Below are 20,073 nucleotides of genomic sequence, written 5' to 3'. Positions count from 1 at the left end.
GCTGTGTCTTTGGCATTTTCTTGATGGCAATTGATGTATGGGGACTTAGCCCACTGTGGGTGGTACCAGCCCTAGTAAGGGGAGGAGAGGTCATAGAGAAAGGTAGCTGAGCAGATGAATAATCAGAGTTCCTATCTGTTGTCAAGCTGCTGCCTTGTGTTCTTATCTCGTATTCCATTGATGATGAACTGTAATTTATGGGGTGAATAAAACCTTCACTTTCCCACATTGGCATTTTTATGTTTCCTATAACAATAGGAAACTAATTTGAACATTCGGAATTTTCTTGAGATCTGCTCTGATAATCCCTCCTCCTGAAGGTTTTTAAATCAATAAACACAGTTCCTGGACACTCTAATCTGTTGAAATATTCACTCTGCCAACTCATGACACTGCTTAAGTATCTATCACATTTTTTTCTCATGACAATTTTTCCTTCCTCTTTTTTTCTCTTTAAAATTATATTTCTAAACATGTTAGCTCTTTGTACTTTAAAAGTTGTCCTTTTTCCCATAGTAGAATATTTATATTCAAATTCATGCGTTTCATAAAAGTGGGTGATTTATTGTAGTAAAATTTTCTAATCACTATTTATTGTATTAATTTTATTAATTCATCAAAAACTGACCGTATTATATTATCTACTTATCCATAAAGATATAAAAGCTTTGATTTATTCAAGTCTTTAAGGTCTTTCAGAACATCAGCTGGAAAGTTCTTATATGTATTCAGGATGGATCATGGGTACTTCCTATGTCTTCTTACTAATAGTATGCTTTATAAGTGTGCTTATCCAGGCTGTTTTGTTATATATTTTAAGACTATTTTGAGTAGACTATTTCCCTGATTTCTTTCCCATGGTTTGTTTTTGGTATACAGGAAAGATAATGAGTTTTGTGTGTTATTTTGCATTCTACTACTTTAATGAATGTATTTTCAGCTTTAAGAAACTTAATTTTTTAGAGACAACTTGTCTGTTTAGCATCACCTCTAGCTAATTCATAGTTGTCTTTGCATTAAATATTTTAATCCACATCATTTTATTTTATATTTTCAAATTATTATGAGGGGAATTTTTCCCAGATTTTCTCATGGTATGAATTGGATTGGCATAAAGGAAGGCTAAGAAATTTTGTGTGTTCACATTGTATTGTGCTTTTATGAATGTATTTATCAGTCTTAAGAGACGGTGATATATTTTTACAGTTTTTAAAATAGAATCAGGTCATCTGTAAATGAGGACATTTTGACTTCTTCATTTTTCATTTGGGTTACCCAAGTTCACCACCCACCACTGGTGCTTATTGTCATTGATTCCACTTTTCCTCTGGGTTTCTCTCTTGTCTCTTTTCATTGTTGCTACTCCCCCCGCCCCTTGTCCATCCTTCCCTGCCTCTACCTACGTCCCTCCATCCCTCTGCCTCCCATGATTATGTTCTTTCCCCTTCTAAGTGGGTTTCAAGCATCCACAATTTGGCCTTCTGACATGTTACCCTTCATGTGATCAATGATTTGTATAGTGGGTCTTCTGAACTTTTGGGCTAACAGCCATTTGTCACTAAATACATCCCATGTTATGTCCTTTTCGATCTCTGCTACTTCACTATTTTCCAGTTCCATCCCTTTGCCTACAAAGGTCCTGGTGTATTCATTTTTGATACCCGAGTACTGTTCCTCTGTATGAATAGAGCACACTTTCTATATTCATTCCTCAGTTGAGTTGAGGTCTATCGCGGTTGTTCCCAGCATTTGACTAATATGAGTAAGGCTGCTATGAACATATTCAACCACACGTCCTTGTCATATGTGGATCAGGTTTGAGTATATGCGCTGAAGTGAGTGGTAAAGCTGGGTCTTCAGGTAAAGCTATTTGCATTGTTCTCATTATCCTCCACATTGATATCCAGAGTGGCTATACAGCGAGTAATCGCACCAGCAATGGAGGAGCGTTCCCCTTCCTCTACATCCCAGCCCACTCTGCTGCTGCCTCAGTTTTTATCTTAGCCATTCTGATTGGTGTAATGAAGGATCTCAGGTTCGTTTTGATTTGCCTTTTTCTGATAACTAAGGATGTTGAACATTTCTTGATGAGTTTCTTAGGCACTGAGATCCTCAGTTGAGAATTCCTGGTTTAGCTCTCTGTCCCAGTGTAAAAGTCGGGTTATTTGTTACTCTGGGAGTTTACCTTTTTGAGTATTTTGTTTATTTTGAATTTTGGCACTCTCTCAGATGTAGGGTTGGTAAAACTCTTCTACGAATCTGTAGCTTGCTGTTTTGTCCTACTGGCAGTGTCCTTTGCTTTAAAGAAAGTTTTCAGATTGTTGAGATTTCATACATTTACTGTTGATCTTAGAGCCTGACTCTTTGGTATTCTGTTCTGAAAACTTTCTCCTCTGCAAATGTGTTCTAGAAACTTTGTGACATTTTTCCCTTCTATTAGCTTCTGCATGTTTGGTTTTATGTGGATTTCCTTGATTCACTTGGACTTGAACTTTGTAGAAAGAGATAGAAATGGATCCATTGGCACTCAACTACATGCAGACCACCAGTTAGGGTAGCATCATTTCTTAAAATGCCTTCTGTTATGTTCAAAGTCCTCAGTCATCAGGGAAATGCAAATCAAAACAACCCTGAGATTCTACCTCACACCAGTCAGAAAGGCTAAGATCAAAAACTCAGGTGTCAGCAGATGCTGGCGAGAATGCGGAGAAAGAGGAACACTCCTCCACTGTTGGTAGGATTGCAAACTGGACAACCTCTCTGGAAATCCTTCTGGAGTTTCCTCAAAAATTGAACATTGCACTGCCTGAGGACCCAGCTATACCTCTCCTGGGCATATACCCAAAAGATGCTCCAACATACAACAAAGACACATGCTCCACTATGTTCATAGCAGCTGTATTCATAAGAGCCAGAAGCTGGGAAAACGCAGATGCCCTTCAACAGAGGAATGGATACAAAAAATATGGTACATTTACACAGTGAATACTACTCAGCTATCAAGAACAATGACTTCATGGAAATCTTACGGCAATGGAAGGAACTAGAAAATATCATCCTGAGTGAGGTAACCCAATCACAAGAAAACACACATCGTATGCACTCACTGATAAGTGGATATTAGCCCAAAATCTCAGGTTACCCAAGATGCAATCCACAAACCACATGAAGCTCAAGAAGGATGACCAAAGTGTGGAAGCTTCAGTCCCTCTCAGAAGGGGGAACAAAAATACTCACAGGAGGAAGTGTGGAGATGAAGTCTGGAGCAGAGACTGAGGAAAGGCTACCCAGGGACTGCCCTAACTGGGGATCCAGTCTATATACATCCACCAACCTCAGACAATATTGGTGATGCCAAGAAGTGCGAGCTGACAGGAGCCTGATATAGCTGTCTTCTGAAAGGCACTGCCAGAGCATAACAAATACAGAGGCAGATGTTTGGAGTCAACCATTGAACTGAGAACAATGGAGGAGGCAGAGAAAGGATTGAAGGAGCTGTAGGGGTTTGCAACCCCATAACAACAATAATACCAACCAACTACAGCTCCAAGAGACTAAACCACCATTCAAATGGTACACATGGACAGACCCAGGGCTCCAGCAGCATGTGTAGAATAGGATTGGCTTGTTGGGCATCAATGAGAGAAGAAGCCCTTGGTCCTGCGAGGCTCTATGCCCCAGTGTAGAAGAATGTCAGGGCAGGGTGGCAGAAAGGGTTGGGTGGGTGGGAGAACACCCTCAGAGAAACAGCGTGAGGGGGATGGAGTAGGGGGGATATGGGTGTGAAACAGAGAAAGGCTGTAACATTTGAATGTAACTAAAAACATATAAAGAATAAAAAAATTTAAAAGGCATAACAAATGCAAAAGGTTGGGTTGCAATTCCATAGTCGTGATGTGTTTCTTCTGCGAGAGCATACTGATTAACTCACTTCTCTATGACTGTCTTCTTATTTGAAAGTAAATAATGGGATCATCTGTGGAGTGGTTGGTAAAAATAAAAGCATTGCCTAACATGAATAGGTTCCTCCAGAGCATGTGCTTAACATTCTAGGTATAGAGCAATTAGCTGGGGGGATTAAAAACAAAAACCAAACAAAAAACAACATCAATGATTAAAATAAATTTTGAATGCTGGGATTAAGGTGTGTGCCAACTGTGATAGGCTTTGTAGATATTTCTAATAAACAAACACAGGTCCTGTCACAATTCTAGCAGTTGCCAGCAGAGAGAGCTGTGAGGTAGTGTGTGCTTCTTCCTTTCCAAGATACCCCATGGACTCAGGCCTGCATCCAGTGAGCTGGAACGAAGAGCAGCCTAGTTGAAACTGCTGATGTGTTGATTACCTGAGACCATATGAGTTAACTCTCTTTTTCATGCCTTTTTTTCTTATTTGAAAGTAAATAATGTGATCATGTGCGGTGTGGGTGGTAAGAATAAAATCTTTAACATGAAGAATAGGGCCATGAAGAGTGTGGATAACATTCTAGGTACAGAGTAAATAGAGGGAATTACCAAAGAAAACAATGGGAATTCTAAAAACAATTGCAAAAAAAGAAGAGAAAAAAACTTTATGGGTGCTGGGATTAAAGGCATGTATCAACTCTGACCAGCATTGTAGGTATTTCCAATAAAATATTAACAAACAAACAACCCTATTATTCTTTTAGCAATTGCAGCAGAGAAGACTGAGAGATCGTGTGCTGCTGCCGCCAAGCCAAGATTCTGTAGCAACAACCTCCTTGGTGATAGGAGCCTGTATGCAGCAGGCCCCTTGGTGGGCCGGTCATCTCACAAAAAGATGCTTCAGTAATCCAAAAGATTGGACTCCAGTATACTTCAGGCCAGGAAAGAAGCCAGCTACCATGGGTGAAAGAACAAAGGAAAAATTACATTGGAAAAATCTGTGCCTTATTTGGAAGAAATGACCCTAAACTTCTAAGGCGTCCACCATCTCCACCCCTCTGTTTTGAGCTTTGCATAGCGATGTTTTCCAACTCCAGGTGGCAGTCAAAGCCAGAGCCCTTCCCAGAGAAGCCATACGTGTTTTTGTCTCTTACATCTGTGAGGTTAGGAGGCGTCATAGCACAGACTGAGCACACCTAGGATAAGAACACAGAAGCCACACATGACAATGCCAAATGGACTTTCCCCTGAACTTATGGACCCACTAAAATTGAGGTTTAACCTGACCTCAGGCTGTTCGACTCCCTGCCCATCCTGCTGATTCTTATGTTTGTTAGGAATAAAGTATCAAGGGGCAACCCCCAATATCCTCATGCCTGGACTTGGAAATTAAGGAAGACAGATATTGGAGAAGTGATGGCTATCGGGCTACAATGGAGGAACACGCAGTCCAGGTTGACCTTTACTCACTGATGACCAATTTAATTGTCTGAGTGTATTTGAGAAAGGGAGGATGTCCAACTTAATATGTAAAAGAAGGGACAGAAATTTATGATTTTATATTTGCCCTGTATCTGATCCCCTATATTCCCAAGAAAAGGGAGTTTTTATTGCAAGAAGTAGGATTATTAACCATTGACTTTGTGAAATACATGGACGTGTATGTGGAAATAGTCCTGGCTATCAAAGAATGCACAATAAGCAAATATTATTCAGGTTTTATAAAATTAAAAGTATAGGAGAAATATATTGGCCTCTAGGAAACAGGGAAAGTTTGGGAATTGGACTGTATGTATGTGCATTGTCTCAGGTTTAGACTTATTATTGAGAGAAATCTCCCTCATTTATGGTCCCTAGAGATTTGGGTACTAACAATAATCTCTTATCCAATTCAGGGTTGTAACCAACTCTCCCCATCAAGAGCATTGATGACATCCGATGAAGCAGAGAGAAATATCTAACTTTGGAGGAGAAGTTGCCAAAGGATATTCCCTGGGTCACAGGAGAGGCTGCAGAAAAGGGCCCCATAGAAATCGGTTGCTTTTGGGAGAGCTGGGTAGCAGGGAGGCCATAGAACTTCCGAGTGATGTCATCAGTAATGTCTTCCTTGGACAATCTCTTGTATCTAAGAAAGCACTAGAATCTTCTGTGACGTCACCAGTGTTGTGGTGACACCAACTGCCTGTGGAATTCTTTCAGTGCCTTTTGGGTTCACAAACAGGCATGTTTCACCAGCTGTTCAAGCTCGTACAGAAGGAGAGGGGAGACAAAGGAGAGACCAGACTGAGGCAGAAGAAAGCTGGCCTCCTGTCTTGTAAGTACGGAAGAATGAAATCATTCTGGGGAAGGCAGAGTGAGTACTGGGTAGAGTCAGGGAACTTCCTCCAGGAGGTAGGTTTGAGCTGTGCCTTTCAGGAGTCGGCCTTACAAGCAGGAGCCTTGGAATTTGTCAATTGCAGACCAAGAGTCAAGAGTCCTGATGATTAATTTGACAGAGAGCCAGGAATTGGCCGGCCTGCAGCTTCTTTTCTATGAGCTTTTTAATTTCTACTGCCAAGGAATGCCAGGAGGAAGCCCTATGAGGATAACAATGTGCCCATTCATGGTTGGGTGCTGAAGCACTTCATCCTCTAGATTCCTGTAGGTTACTAAGTCTGTGATGACAACAAGGAAGGATGAACCCCCTAGTCATGAATTGAGGTCGCAGACACTTTAAGCTTGAACACACGATTAGGGTTTGATGGTGCGGTGAACTCCAGGATTTACCTGCTGCACGTCTGTTATCTGCTGACAATGTCCCAAATCTTTATGTCTCAGGTAGATTCTATCTTTCAGTATGAGGGATCATGTAATAGTGAGTGAGGCTTATGTATTGCAATGGAGGTTGGGAAGAGGGAAATAGCTTAAGAGTCCACATTAGAGATAGCTTTTCTTCTCTTTCAGGGATTCAACAAGTCTCCAGCCTTTCCTCTTCCTCAACCTCCTTTTTGAGACTCAGAATGGTCTTTTCTACCCACGGGCTATCCAATATGTACATTCACTTGTGTTTATCTATCTACAGGGTTTATTCGGAAAGCATCATCAGAAAATTTCATCAGTAACCATGAAAAGCGTATAAAGAAATTGGAGGAACTAAAATCTGATCCAGAAGTGTAAAATCGAGCGGGATGAACTTTCTCGAATCCTGGACCTTTATGTCAATGATGGTTTGAACTACAGGTAGTCATTATGCCCTGTAACCTATTGACTGTCTGTGCTCTCTCTGCTAAGCCAAGATTTCCTCACATCCAGAAAGTGTTTCACCTCTCATCCTGGACTTTAAGGAGCCTTGGCAGGTGCTGGCCTGTGAGAGAAGCTAGGTGCTGTGTGTTTAGGGTCAACCTCTCTTGTACTTGACCCTGAGCTCCTTGGAGTTGGATTGGTCTTTTTCAACAGCTGGAAGGACCTGGTCACACTTGCTGCATCTAAGTGTGGGAATGAAATGCCTGAATGTCCTCACTCTTACTCTGATTTTGGTCGTTATACACTGATTCTATGGCACCTCCACGATAAAGTTGGCATTCTAATTATGTTTGTATATGGGTTGGTATGTATGGATGGATGTGAAAGTATTTGTGTGTGTTTTGCTCAGGATCAGGGAGTCTGGGACCTTTGATTGGGTCTGAGAATTTGTTTGATGAACAGTTTGCAGGTCATGATAGTGATGAGTCCGTGAGGCCGTCATTGATCAACAGAGCACTTTGCTCCTTCTGTTTACCTTGCTGGCACATAGGACTCTCCTGAGGGGAGGAGGTGTTATGAATCCTCTTCCCTGTAAAAAGTAGTTACGGCCTCTGGGAGTCATGTAACAAGGATTGAGAATCCCTGCTTTCAAAACAAGAGAAATGTCATCACATCTTTCGGTTGGACCCAAGGCTATGGCACAGACTGGAGGAAACATCTTATACTTCTTACACAACTGTTCAATTCCTTCATGCTGACCTGGCCAGATCTTGAAGGTCGGCTCCCTACATTTGGTCCCCTAGCTCTGCCTTCCAATGCCCAGGATAATTAGTTTAACCAGCACCAATAGAAAGGAGCAAGTTTGTGTTATATACTGGGCTTAGGTAGTCCAGAGAACAGTCTGATTTCATTTATTTATTTATTTATTTATTTATTTATTTATTTATTTATTTATTTTCCTGCTTTGAACTTTATTTTGTTTTTTTAATTATCCAAGGATGGTTTACTGTGACCTAGAAAAGGTCACTGTGGGAATAAATTCTTGGCACTTGTTATTCCCAAACATGCAGCTCTCAGACTCCTCCCTCCTATACAGAGGGTCTTTATAGGACCATATCTCACCAGCCTTTTAAGGATTACTTATTTCAAAACAAATGTGTGCTGATTTGCAGAGAAATATTTTCTATGGGAGAGTGATGGTTTGAGTCTCACTGTTGTGTTTTTGCTGTGGTCTTTGAGTTTTCCACTTTCTTCCCTAGTCCCCATTCCTTGAATTTGAATTTTTTATTGGGTATTTGTTATTTACACTTCATCTAATTCTGAAATCATGAGTTCAGACAGTTATTTGTTCCTTGGGCCATGTTCTAACACAGGCTGAGTGTTGAATTGCCAATGCTTAAATCCCAACATGAGATGAGAATGATGGATATGCATAAGATGACCAACTGGATAAGTGATGCCATGGAGAAGTACAAGGAGCTCATGCAAGAGAACAATTCCTACGGGTGAGTCACTGACAGAAAGGAGACCCCAGCACTAGGCAGGGAATACTTCTGTCCAGCTATGACTTTGATAAAAGATCTGGGATCCATGAGAAACACATGGGAAGATTGTATAGCTGCTGGGTCTTCTATCAGCCCTCAGAGGGGATTGGCCCTCTACCTGCCAATGGCTTTAGAATACCATGAACACATAAGCACCCATATGCACCATTTCCTCTTCTTTGATGTGCATATACCCTCTTAGTGTCAGGATTTTCTGAAGTACTTTGATTCCCGTGGACTGCGGACTCGGGATTTGACCTTCCTCTGATTGGTGCAAACATGCAAACTGTGGCTCTAGTCTGGAGATGCCTGGGGATGGGGCCCTTGAAGGGATGATTGTCCTTGCAGGAGTGGCAGGCAAATAGAAACTGCCTGGGATTTACCATTATTTGTTTTTGATTCAGCATCAGAAACTTCCACCTCCTGAATGAATGCAATGAATTGAAGAAGAATGTAAGGATTTTGATGAATGAGAACAGAAAACTGCTGGTGGAGCAGACTGAACTGCAAGCATCCTGTGAGGAGGGAAAGAGGTTCTGTGAGGAGGCCAGCAAGACCATGTACACCGCAGATATTGAATCCTTGTGTCCTGTTACTTTTGAGTAAATCGAATGTATCCTTGTGAATCAAACAGTGATCTCGAACTCGTCACTCTTAAGAACCTTCTTTATTGAAGTGTGATGTAACCATCTGAAATCCCACAACTCTCAGGCAGAGATGGATCTCTGCATTCTCACAGGGATTGGGCATCATAATTACTTCCCAGTCAGACTGAGATACAAAGACAATTGTACTTTCAGTGTAGATTGTGTGTCCAACTCTGAATACCAACTTCATGATGAAAAAATTATCAATGCTGTATCCTTATCAAATATTTAGTGACCACTAAAATATACTCTTTTGTGGATGAGAGTGTTGAACATATTAATGGAATATTCATCAGGTGTTCTCTAGTACCTCACAGGAAATAAAACAATATTATTATACGGAGTATAGAAGCAGTCATGAAACAGAATTGCTTGCTTTTGGTTTCCTTCAAACATGATATCAATTATAACTGCACAGAGGAGATAATAAATTGCAAGACCTTTCAGGGGATAGGGTTTTTATGGTTGGTTGTTTTCTTGTTCTTCTTGATTAGGATGATGACTTTTGTTCTTGACAATGTACTATGTTCCATTTGGGATTTCAACTCAAGCAGACCACATAGATTACAATTCAGTTTCTAGATTTCTTTAAAAGCTGGACAAAATATCCAGGCAAAGGTGCCATATGAGTTTTCTCCTTTGTTTTTCCCTCCTTTGGGTGCTTTTGTTTTTGTTTGTTGTTGTCGTTGATTTATTTTATATTTATGAGTGTTTTGCCTTCTGTAGGTCTGTGCATGCTGTTCCCCAAAGGCCAGAAGGGGTCACTGTGTTTCACCTGGAACTTAAGTGACAGAGGATTGTTAGGTGCCCTGCAGGTCTTTTGAGAAACAAATTCTCAAATGATGAGCCATCTCTCCAGCCCCTACCATGGACTTTTGTCCTTCATCGTGTTCCTTACTAGTTGCAATGGATCATACCTGAATAAAGTGTTTCTTGAGATATGTAGGGACACATTTATGGGGTCTGCATGCTAATTATCTAGACTTCCAGACATCTATGTGAAGTTTTTAGTTAGGGTTTCGCTGCCGAGAACAGATACCATGACTAAGACAAATGTTATAAAGGACAGCATTTAATTGGAGCTGGCTTAAAGGTTCAGATCTTCAGTTCTTTATCATCAAGGTGGGAGCTTGGCAGCATCTAAGCAGATATGGTGCTGTAGGAGCTGAGAGTTGTACATCTTCATCTGATGTTTGCTAGCAGAATACTCAGTTTCAGGCACCTAGGATGAGGGTCTTAAAGCCCAGACCCACAGCTAAACACCTGACCCAACAAGGAAATACCTACTCCAAAGGAGCCATACCTCATAATAGTACCGCTCCCTGGGCCAAGCATATACAAACCTTCACATTCCACCCTGAGGCTTCCAGAGGCTTGTTCAAACATATGAGACTATGGGGGCCACATAGTGGTGTTTCTGAGACTTCCTTTTTCAATCCAATTTATCTGATTCTCATAACCTTGGTCTCAGGCAGATTCTTCAGACAAGTGCAAAAGGTGGCCACATTCTTTACCATAAAACCTCCCCAAAGAGTCTCTACGCAAATATTGAAATTCTTCACAGAAGGCTTGGGACAGAGTCACACAATTTAAACCACTTTCAGTAACAAAGTCTTCCATATTTGTTCTAGGATAGCCCATTAAGCCCTATTTAAAGCATTTCCACAGCTTTCCAGATCCAAAGTCCCCATGAAAGAGCCCGAGTTGGGGCCAAGCTGAGGCCAGCGGGAAAATTCCACCACCAACCTCTGAGCACAGAAAGACCCCTCCCTTCCAGGAGGAGTAGAGCTAGTGTAGTTCCTGCAACAGCTGCAAACCAGACTGTTGAAAAAGCCTCCTGTGACTCCCCATCCGACTCCCTCAGAAAGTCCCAGAACAGCCCACTGACTGCCAGTCTATTTGGAGGTTGCCTCTCCCCCCTGATTGTACCCTATCTAGTTACCTTTGTACAAATTCTGCCCCAATTGTTTGAATTCTACCCTGATTGCAAGTATATAGCTCCCTGGAAGACTCTGCTCAGGGACTTCTCTCTTTGAAATGAGATGACCATGATATTTTGGAATGACTAAACTCTTGCCTTTACATAGATTTCCTCCTCTGTGAGTCACATTTCAGGAGGTTCAGGTAGTGGTTCAATTTGTACCTCATATTTTGTGTATTGGCCAGTAAACTCCCCTCTTGTGGGGGACCCACAGGAGAGTGGTGAATCGGGGAAGTGACAGCTTGAGCAATGTACCACAGTTGTCTACGTCTCCTCTATCTAGCTTCCATGTGTTCTGCTTTTGGTTAGATTCATATGTGCAAGCTTAAGGAGGGCTCGGACAGCCTCAGTAACAGGACTTTGATCTGGCCAGTGGCTGGAGCAGAAGGCCTGAGTTATGCTGTCCGTGGCATGGACAGGCTGGTCTGTGTACTTCAGCTGCCAAGGAGGGCACTTTGTGTTAGTTGTTCTTTTGTTTTCTGTGTTCTTGGACTTGGACTGATGAAATTTTTTGACATGGGACAGGTTGTTAGGACTAATGACCACTTAATGTAACTTAGAGTGGCCTGCTTTTGATGTTAAATGGCCACAGGACCCCCCCCCCCCAAGGTGTCAGCAGTAGAGGATATAGTGTTTCAGAAGTTTTCCCTCCTCCTCCCTGCTAACACTTCTTTGTCAACGGGAACAAAATCTGAGTCCAGCCTAGCGGTTAGCTCCATCCGTGTTGACAGTGTTAGCTTTGGGGCTGGAGAGATGGCTCGGTGGTTAAGAACACTGACTGCTCTTCCAGATGTCCTGAGTTCAATTCTCAGCAGTCATTTGTTGAGTTTCTTTTTCCCTCAGGACCAGCTCCAGGTTTTACATTTCTCACCGGTTTATCCCCTCTTCCCCTCTCCTTCTGCCTAGGGCAGACACAGTGCAGTCTGGCATCCAGGGTCCATGACAGGAGAGGCCCCAAGTGGTCATATGTATCCATTAACAGAGTTTGCAATTGACTCCTGCTCACATCTTTTGTTCAGTAAATGAATATCCTTCTTGCCAAGAGAAATGCATGCTCCCTGTCCGAGTAAATGTGGTCTCTGAGTTTTTAAGATGAAAAAGATTTATTTTATATAAAGAAAGGGGATGCCTCTGGTAGGCTCATGTTGAGGCATCTCTTCCCCTGAGGAACCAGCCACCGGATGGCATAATGTAGAATAAACTGTATTCAGGACATGACACCAACTCCCCCGAAAAGTTCTTACAGGTTCTCTTCACCACAGACATAGGCCAAGAAACTGGCCCTTGGGCCCACAGGGAACCCAACCAGATTGGTTATTTAATGGGTGTAAGGGTTAGGGATCTCCTCCAGATTTGCCACCAGGCTCTGTAAGCATGTTTAAACAATAATTTGCCAGTGTTTAGATATGATATTAAATAAGAGAAAACAGAGAACTCTAGTACAGGGCTTTCTTCAATTAGTTAGTGCCAAATATTAGATAAAAGATACAGATACAAGCTAATAAAAGTTGCAGAGATTATAGAAGAGTGCAGATTAGACAAGAAGAATTAATTAGAGCCCCTCTAGCCAACAAAGCCATGGATCCAGGAGAAAAGACTACCATAGAAATGGCCAATGGCTTATTTATCATAGAAACTGGACTCAGTGACAGCAGTATTGCCTGCTTATTATTGTTGCCACAGCACTGTTGGATAAAGATGCGGATAAGTTAACTTTGGGACTCATCACACACACACACACACACACACACACACACACACACACATCCTGATTGCTGTTCAGTAATGCCTACAGGCTTCATTATCAGACTTTATTAATCTATCTTGGCTTACATATTTTCCAGCCACCTGTTTCCCCGAACCATGCAATTCTGCTGCCCAACCCTGACTTGGACTGTCCACTCCATCAAAGTGATTCTCCTCTGTCAGAGACAGAACAGATCTGGTTTTTTAACAAAAGCAGCTTTACCCATGAGGGTCAGAGGAGAGCAGAGGCAGTGGTGACACTGGAAATGGAGGTAGTCTGGACTCAGTCTGTTCCTCCAGACACTTCAATTCAAAGGGCCAAGCTAATAACATTAACACAAGCCCTCATCATGGGAAAAGAAACCAATGGCTAGAGATAACACATGGGCTAACAAGGCCGCTAAGGACATAGTCTTAAAGAAAACAGCATCTCTAGATTGGATACTGTTCTACCTGAACCACCTAGATCAACTGATATATGCAGAAAAAGAAATTAAATGGGATGGTGATGATCGAGTGAACGTAAGCTAATATTATCCATCTCTTTAACAAGAACTCTTCTCAGAAAGATCCACACAGTCACTCACTTGGGAGTAAAACGAATCACAAACTTTAAAGCTTATCAGCTGAGCAACACTCCCAGTCACCCCAAATATCCAAACTCCTGACTGAGAGGTAAGAGCTTGGAGGCCTCTACTGGGAAAATTGATTTTATAGAGATTAAGGAAGAAAGACATGGCTCAAAATACCTGCTGGGTTTTGTGGACATTTCCTCCTGGATAGACGGATAGAGATACTAGAAGAGATTTTCCCAGGTTTGGAGCACCTAAGGTAATAGGACCAGATAAGGGCCTGCCTTCATATTTCAGAAATGTCAGTGACTGACTAAGATCTTGGGGACTAATTGGAAGCTTCATTATGCATATCATCCCCACAGTTAAGGGCAGGTAGAAAGGATACATAGAACTCTAAATTAGACCTTAACTAAATTAGCCTTAGAGACTGGTGGGACTGGATGACGCTCCTTCCTTTGCCCTGCATTAGATGTATATGGCATTCTAGCCCCCATTGTATCCAGCCTACAGTTGGCAGCTATTACAGAACTGAAAAAGGATGATTTAATATTTAAGGTCAGCGCTACCCAATAGGATCATGACTATGTTTGCCCTAAATCATGTGCCCTCAACGCCCTGGCAGTCCCCTACATTGGGGAAATGATCCTTCACAGGACCGTGAAGTTAGGGTTTTACTGCTGAGAACATATAGCATGACCAAAGTAAGTCTTATGAAGGACAACATTTAATTGGGGCTGGGCTTATAGGTTCAGATGTTTAGTTCAATATCTTTAAGGTGGGGGCGTGTCACCCTCTAAGCAGGTGTGGTGCAGCAGGAGTTGTGAGTTCTACATCTTCATCAGAAGGCTGCTAGCAGAATACTAACACTCAGGCATTTCTCTGACCCCAGATATCTTAATCAAGCAACTGGCTTTTGAAAATGCTAGTACAGTAGAAAAACACTGTCTCAAAAACCAACCAACCAACCAACCAAACCAACAAAGACAAATTAAAAACAACAGCAACGGGGTTGGGGATTTAGCTCAGTGGTAGAGCACTTGCCTAACAAGCGTAAGGCCCTGGATATGGCTCTCAGCTCTGAAAAAAAAAAGACAAAATAAAAACAGGAGCAGCAGCAACAATAACAACAACAAACGAAAGAAAGAAAACACCAATGCATACTCTTATGTGACCTTGCCTCCAAGTTATTTCTGAATTGTAAATTAAAATGCCTATAGTCAAAAGCTGTACAGAATTAAGACAGGTGTTCCCTGGTGTTTCCAGCTTGGGGGTGGGAGGAGACCATGACAGACAGGGGTAGAAAGAAGAACATAAATAGAGGAGAAGCCACCATGAGGTAGGAATCTTTAAATAATGGCCATGTGAGTGGTCTAATTGGAGTTTAAAGCATCCCAGAAAAAACCATGGCAAATTATATAACGGAATTATTGGAAAAATATGCATAATAGTATAGAGGATAGCTATCTGCCCAGCTCTTGTGCTGATTAAGGATTATCATAGATATAAAGCTAGTGTGAATCTTTTATCCAGAAACTAACTGGGCAAAGGATGGGCAGAAATCCATGGTTGGGATCAAATACTTTCTACACACAAAACCAGATTCAGCACCTAGAATTACAATCTTCCCAACCCCAGATAACTACAGACCAGCATAGAAACACAACCAGTAACAGCCAGGGCATTCAAATCTCTATTAGAGCCCATCAACACTATGACAGAAGGCCCTGAATATGTCAACATGACTGAAGAACAATAATAAAAAAAGACTGTAAAACAGCATTTGCACATATGGGAGAGGCCTTTAAAGAGAAAGTAAAGAAATGTGTGAAAACAATAACGGTGGAAGGAAATGAATAAAGAAAACCTAAACAGAGAGATGTGGATGAGCAAAATGTAGGAACTCAAGTAGTCTCTCAGAGGCAGACCTTAATAACAGACTACAAGAGATGGAATAGAGAACCTCAGGCATTGAAGAGATCATAGGAGGAATGGATGCATAGATAGAGGAAATCTTAAATCCAAAGGGAGGAAAAGAGTGGAGGGGGAAAAGGAATAAAGGAAAAGCAAAGGAAGAAAGGAAGGAGGAGGGAGGGAGGGAGGGTAGGAAGGAAGGAAGTCAATCCTGGAAGAAAACATCCAAGAAATATACAGGATTTTTCTGCAAAATAACAAATATAATAATGATAAAGACGATAAAGTATATAGGAAGGATGAAAATAAACTTGGGTCAAAGGCAAATAAAACAGAAAACAAAAACCAACCAACAAACAAACAAAAAAAATTCTCAACAAAATATAGAAGAAAATGTCCTTAACTTAAACAAGAGACTCATCAAAGTAAAAGGAGCACACAGTATGAAATAGACTGGAGTGGAAAAGGAATTCCCCTGGGCATATATTACCTAAGACAGTAAACATGGAGAACAAATAAGTATAATAAAAGCTGCAAGGGAAAAAGTACTGGTAACATACAAAGTCAGTCCTCCCATGAGAATCACATATCACTTCTCGCTAGAGACTCTAAAAGCCAGAAGAGCCTGGATAGATGCACCGAAGACTAAGAGACCAGACTAATAAAGTTGGATTTTAGTTGACCCAAGGGCCTCTCTTCTTTTATCACATACAAAATTATTAGATACTTCCTAAAATTGCCTTCAGAGCTTCTTTGAGGAAGCCTGAGGAGCTTAAGACCTCTGATAAAGTATTTTCTACAAAAGGACCTGCTTGCTTTTTCCTTATTTCTACTACAGCAGGATGGAGGCAAAGTTTTTTGCAAACTACTTTTAATAAGTAGCCCACATCATAGTTAATGGAAGAGAAAAGTTATTAGGATATGGGGGAAGAGGACCGGTTCACAATAGTTCTTCAGGAACGAGCTTGTTTTTCTTTGGCAGCAGTTCAGGACAACAGCAAGCAGCAAACCTGACTCCAGAGGGGATTTCTCAGGGGAGGAAAGCAGGAGTGAGGTGGAAACATTGTGGCAGCGGCTGTGCAGACTCAGGAGCTCCTGCTCAAGCTGCAACAAAGCACCCTGTGCTCTGAAGCACAGCAGCTTAGCCAGTTAGCTGGAGACCTGGCTCTCCCACTGCCTGCCTTACCTGGAATCCGCACAGGATACAAGAGGACAAACAACTGTGCCCAAGCTGAGCAGGCAGCGCAAAAGCGCCTGTGAAGGACCCGCAGGCACCGCCTTAGTCAGCTTCATAGGAGCAGAGAGTCTAAAGTCTTTTCCTCCTTCAAGCATGGCACCCCAGCCCATTTTCTTTCATTCCCTGCCTTCATTTTGATGGCTTCTACTTCCCTTCAGAAGTTTGTCGTTTAGTTTCTTTTCTCTCTTTTTTGTTTCTTTGTTACTTTCTTTCTATCAACTAATATAAAGGACCAGCAATTTGATATTTCTAACCTAATATTTGTTGTGGTTTATGCCATGCATATTTGCACATTAAAATTCTTTTTTCTTGCATTTGCCACACTTTAATTGGACTCATTAGCTTAGCTCAATTTCGGTTCTTGGGTTTTCTGAGGTAAGTGAATGTTGGGGTGACCTCATTCCCAACTCCTGATCCTTGTGCCTCTAAAGTCAAATGTTTATGAATTTTCAAAGTTTTCTTTGCCAGTGGATATGTGTGTGTCTGTGCACATATGTGCCACAATATTCAGTTCATGTTTCTACCATGGGTCCCAGGTATTGAACTCAGATAATCACACTAGTGCCGCAAGTTCTTTACCTGCTGAGTACCTTGCTGCTATTGCACGTGTGTGTGTGTGTGTGTGTGTGTGTGTGTCTAATTTTCATATATGTATATACCATATATTTTGCCTATCTCTGCGTCTCAATACCATTGTCCTTCCTTTCCTTACCTCTTCTATCATTTCTTTTTATCCCTCTGGACAGTTTCTCTTTGTTCACATCAGTTTAAAATGTAGGAACACACACACACTGTTTGAAAGCAAATTAAAATGAAAAAATAAAAATATGCAGTCTTTTTGATCAGTACTCCTTAGCAATAGCTTTTCTTTGATTTTTTTATACAATTGATATATAATAATTAATGGGCAATCAGCTTGAAAATTTTCCTTAATGATTATATCCTTGGAATTTTCATAAATGTTTCATAAATGTTATTATACTATCTGCAGATAAAAATGTCAACTTTTAATTCCTACTAGTGACAGGCCTTAAATTATCACCTTCCTCCATTCTGACCACAGCAGTCTGCTGTCTATAAGGGCGATCACCACTTACTGCTCAATGAAAGGGGAACAGAAGAGTGGTGTTGTTCTGACCCCTTCTAGCCAATGGCCCTTATGTGTTTGTCCTGAAGAAATGAGGATATGGATTGCTAGGTATGGGTGCCACCTTGTGGAAGTGAGAATTCAGTGCACCTGAGGGATGTCTTCTCCCACAGTTGCCCTGGCTGGAGGAGACCTGAATCATCCCAGTCACAAGCACTCCTCTCTCAAAAGAAACCCAACCTCAGCCTTAAAGGAAACAGACACTTAATTTCCAGTGAGATTCATGCACATCCCTCACTCTGGCATAAGTCCAAAGGACTTTCAGAAAAATGAAAGGGCACTTAGCGCCATTAGAAAATTCATGCCAGAGTCTTCTGTCTAGTCCAATTGAACAATGCCTCGAAATGGCCAGCTACAAGTTGTTAATCTATACGCCATGCCGTGAACCATCTAAGGTGATAGCATATTCATAACGCCCTAGTAGGCACTTAATTGCTTTTTTGTGGATTTGGGACACAAAGAAGAAAGTGCCTTTCATGGTGGTGGTCCACTGTTAGTTCAAGAGTTCAAGCAGGAGGGCAGAGGCAGGGAGTAGAACATCCTTGTTTACATAGATAGTTCCATGCTAAATACAAACAAAAAGATCTTCGATTACAAAATACAAAACTCAAAATGAACATGTCATTGCAGATGTGTGTCCCTTCTGAGCGCATAGGTTAAGATCAAACTTTATCATGCCAAGAGAACATTCATGAGAAAATTACTGGAGACACCAGGCAGATTAGAATAGAAGTAATGGTGCCGGAGAGGTGGTTCCACAGTTAATACTGGCTACTGTTTCAGAGGTCGGAGTTCAATTCCCAGTAACCACACAGTGGCTCACAACCATCTAGAGTGAGATTTGGCGCCCTCTTCTGGCCTGCAAGCATGCATGCAGGCAGAATGCGGTATACGTCATAAATCTTAAACAAACTATAATAAAAGTAAATAGGTTTGGAAAGCTCTGTGTGTTTTATGTAAAAAGTGCAACTACATCTCCTGCTATCCTGCATAGATATCTAGTGGCCTGCGGCGTCCTTCTATTTCTGATCGTTTACTCACCACTTCAATATCTGAGACCAGTGTCACTTATGTTATACTTCATCTAAGTTATAATGCACCATTGTCATTCAAGCCTGGAAATATTAACCCTTTGAAGGAATGTATAAAGAGTTTTAGTATGTTGTCACAGGATCTGTCAGGGGTTGGAGAGATGGTTCAGGGATTAAGAGTACCAACTGCTCTCCCAGAGATCCTGAGTTCAAATCTCAACAACCACATGGCTACCTACAGCCATCTGCAATGGGACCTGACGCCCTTTTCTGGTGTGTTTGAAGATAACTACAATGTACTCACACAAGTAAAAATTAAATATTAAAAAAAAAAGGAAAAACGGGACCTCTCAGTACAATCTGACAGAACTGAACATAATGGACTTGCTGTGTGAAACAGGGTGGCCTTGATCCTACAGGAATCTACCCATTTCTTTATTCCAAGTATTGAAATTGGCACTTTGAGTCACTATGCCCAGTTGTGAAGAGTCCTTTCATGGTCATGGTGAGCAACTTTGCTTATCCTTTCCCATCAGCCAATTCTTTCTATGTAAATGAGACCATTTCTGTAGTGTCTGGTTTCAGGTGAATTCTGATTGACTGTGTGATTCTGATATTTTTGTGACTCCAGTTGACTAAAGAGGAACCCATCCATGGTTTTCTAGGTCTCTGAGTGTTTTACCTCTTTTAAAAATATTAATCAATCATGTTTATTTAAAGTATTCCTAACGTCAGAAATTTTTAATGGGAATTTTTTAAAAAATGAGTAAACGTTGGGGATTTAGCTCAGTGGTAGAGCGCTTGCCTAGGAAGCGCAAGGCTCTGGGTTCGGTCCCCAGCTCCGAAAAAAAAAAAAGAAAAGAAAAAAGAAAAATGAGTAAACAACCAAATCGATTTTCCTATTCTAGCCATATAAGCCAGCTGGAGTTTGTAAGAAAAATGATCTAAAGCATCACTGTCAAGGACTACAGAAAACTGCCACCCACAGGTAAACTGCCACAGTAAAGTGACTACAGCACAGCTCTGTCACTCATACCAGAGAACCCAAAATAAATACCTTATGAAAAGAATTAAAATCTATCCAAACCACTTAAAATACTTAAATGCAGAAACCTTAAGTTTCCTTC

At 41.3% G+C, this 20,073-nt stretch overlaps 1 protein-coding gene and 1 pseudogene across 2 annotated transcripts in view; both read left to right on the top strand.

Annotated features, from left to right (window-relative positions):
- The window catches only part of LOC134481937 (disks large homolog 5-like), a 139,451-nt gene that overhangs the window by 57,876 nt on the left and 61,502 nt on the right, over positions 1-20,073 (top strand). The window lies entirely within an intron of this gene.
- Positions 6,097-9,578, top strand: LOC148000678 (uncharacterized; annotated as a pseudogene). Its single transcript, XR_015638622.1, has 4 exons — positions 6,097-6,219; positions 6,967-7,124; positions 8,501-8,632; positions 9,076-9,578. The product of XR_015638622.1 is annotated as an uncharacterized LOC148000678 (transcript).

This window comes from Rattus norvegicus, chromosome 15, assembly GCF_021556685.1.
Source record: "Rattus norvegicus strain SHRSP/BbbUtx chromosome 15, alternate assembly SHRSP_T2T, whole genome shotgun sequence".
Lineage (NCBI taxonomy): Eukaryota > Metazoa > Chordata > Mammalia > Rodentia > Muridae > Rattus > Rattus norvegicus.
This window is presented reverse-complemented; position numbering and strand designations above follow the sequence as displayed.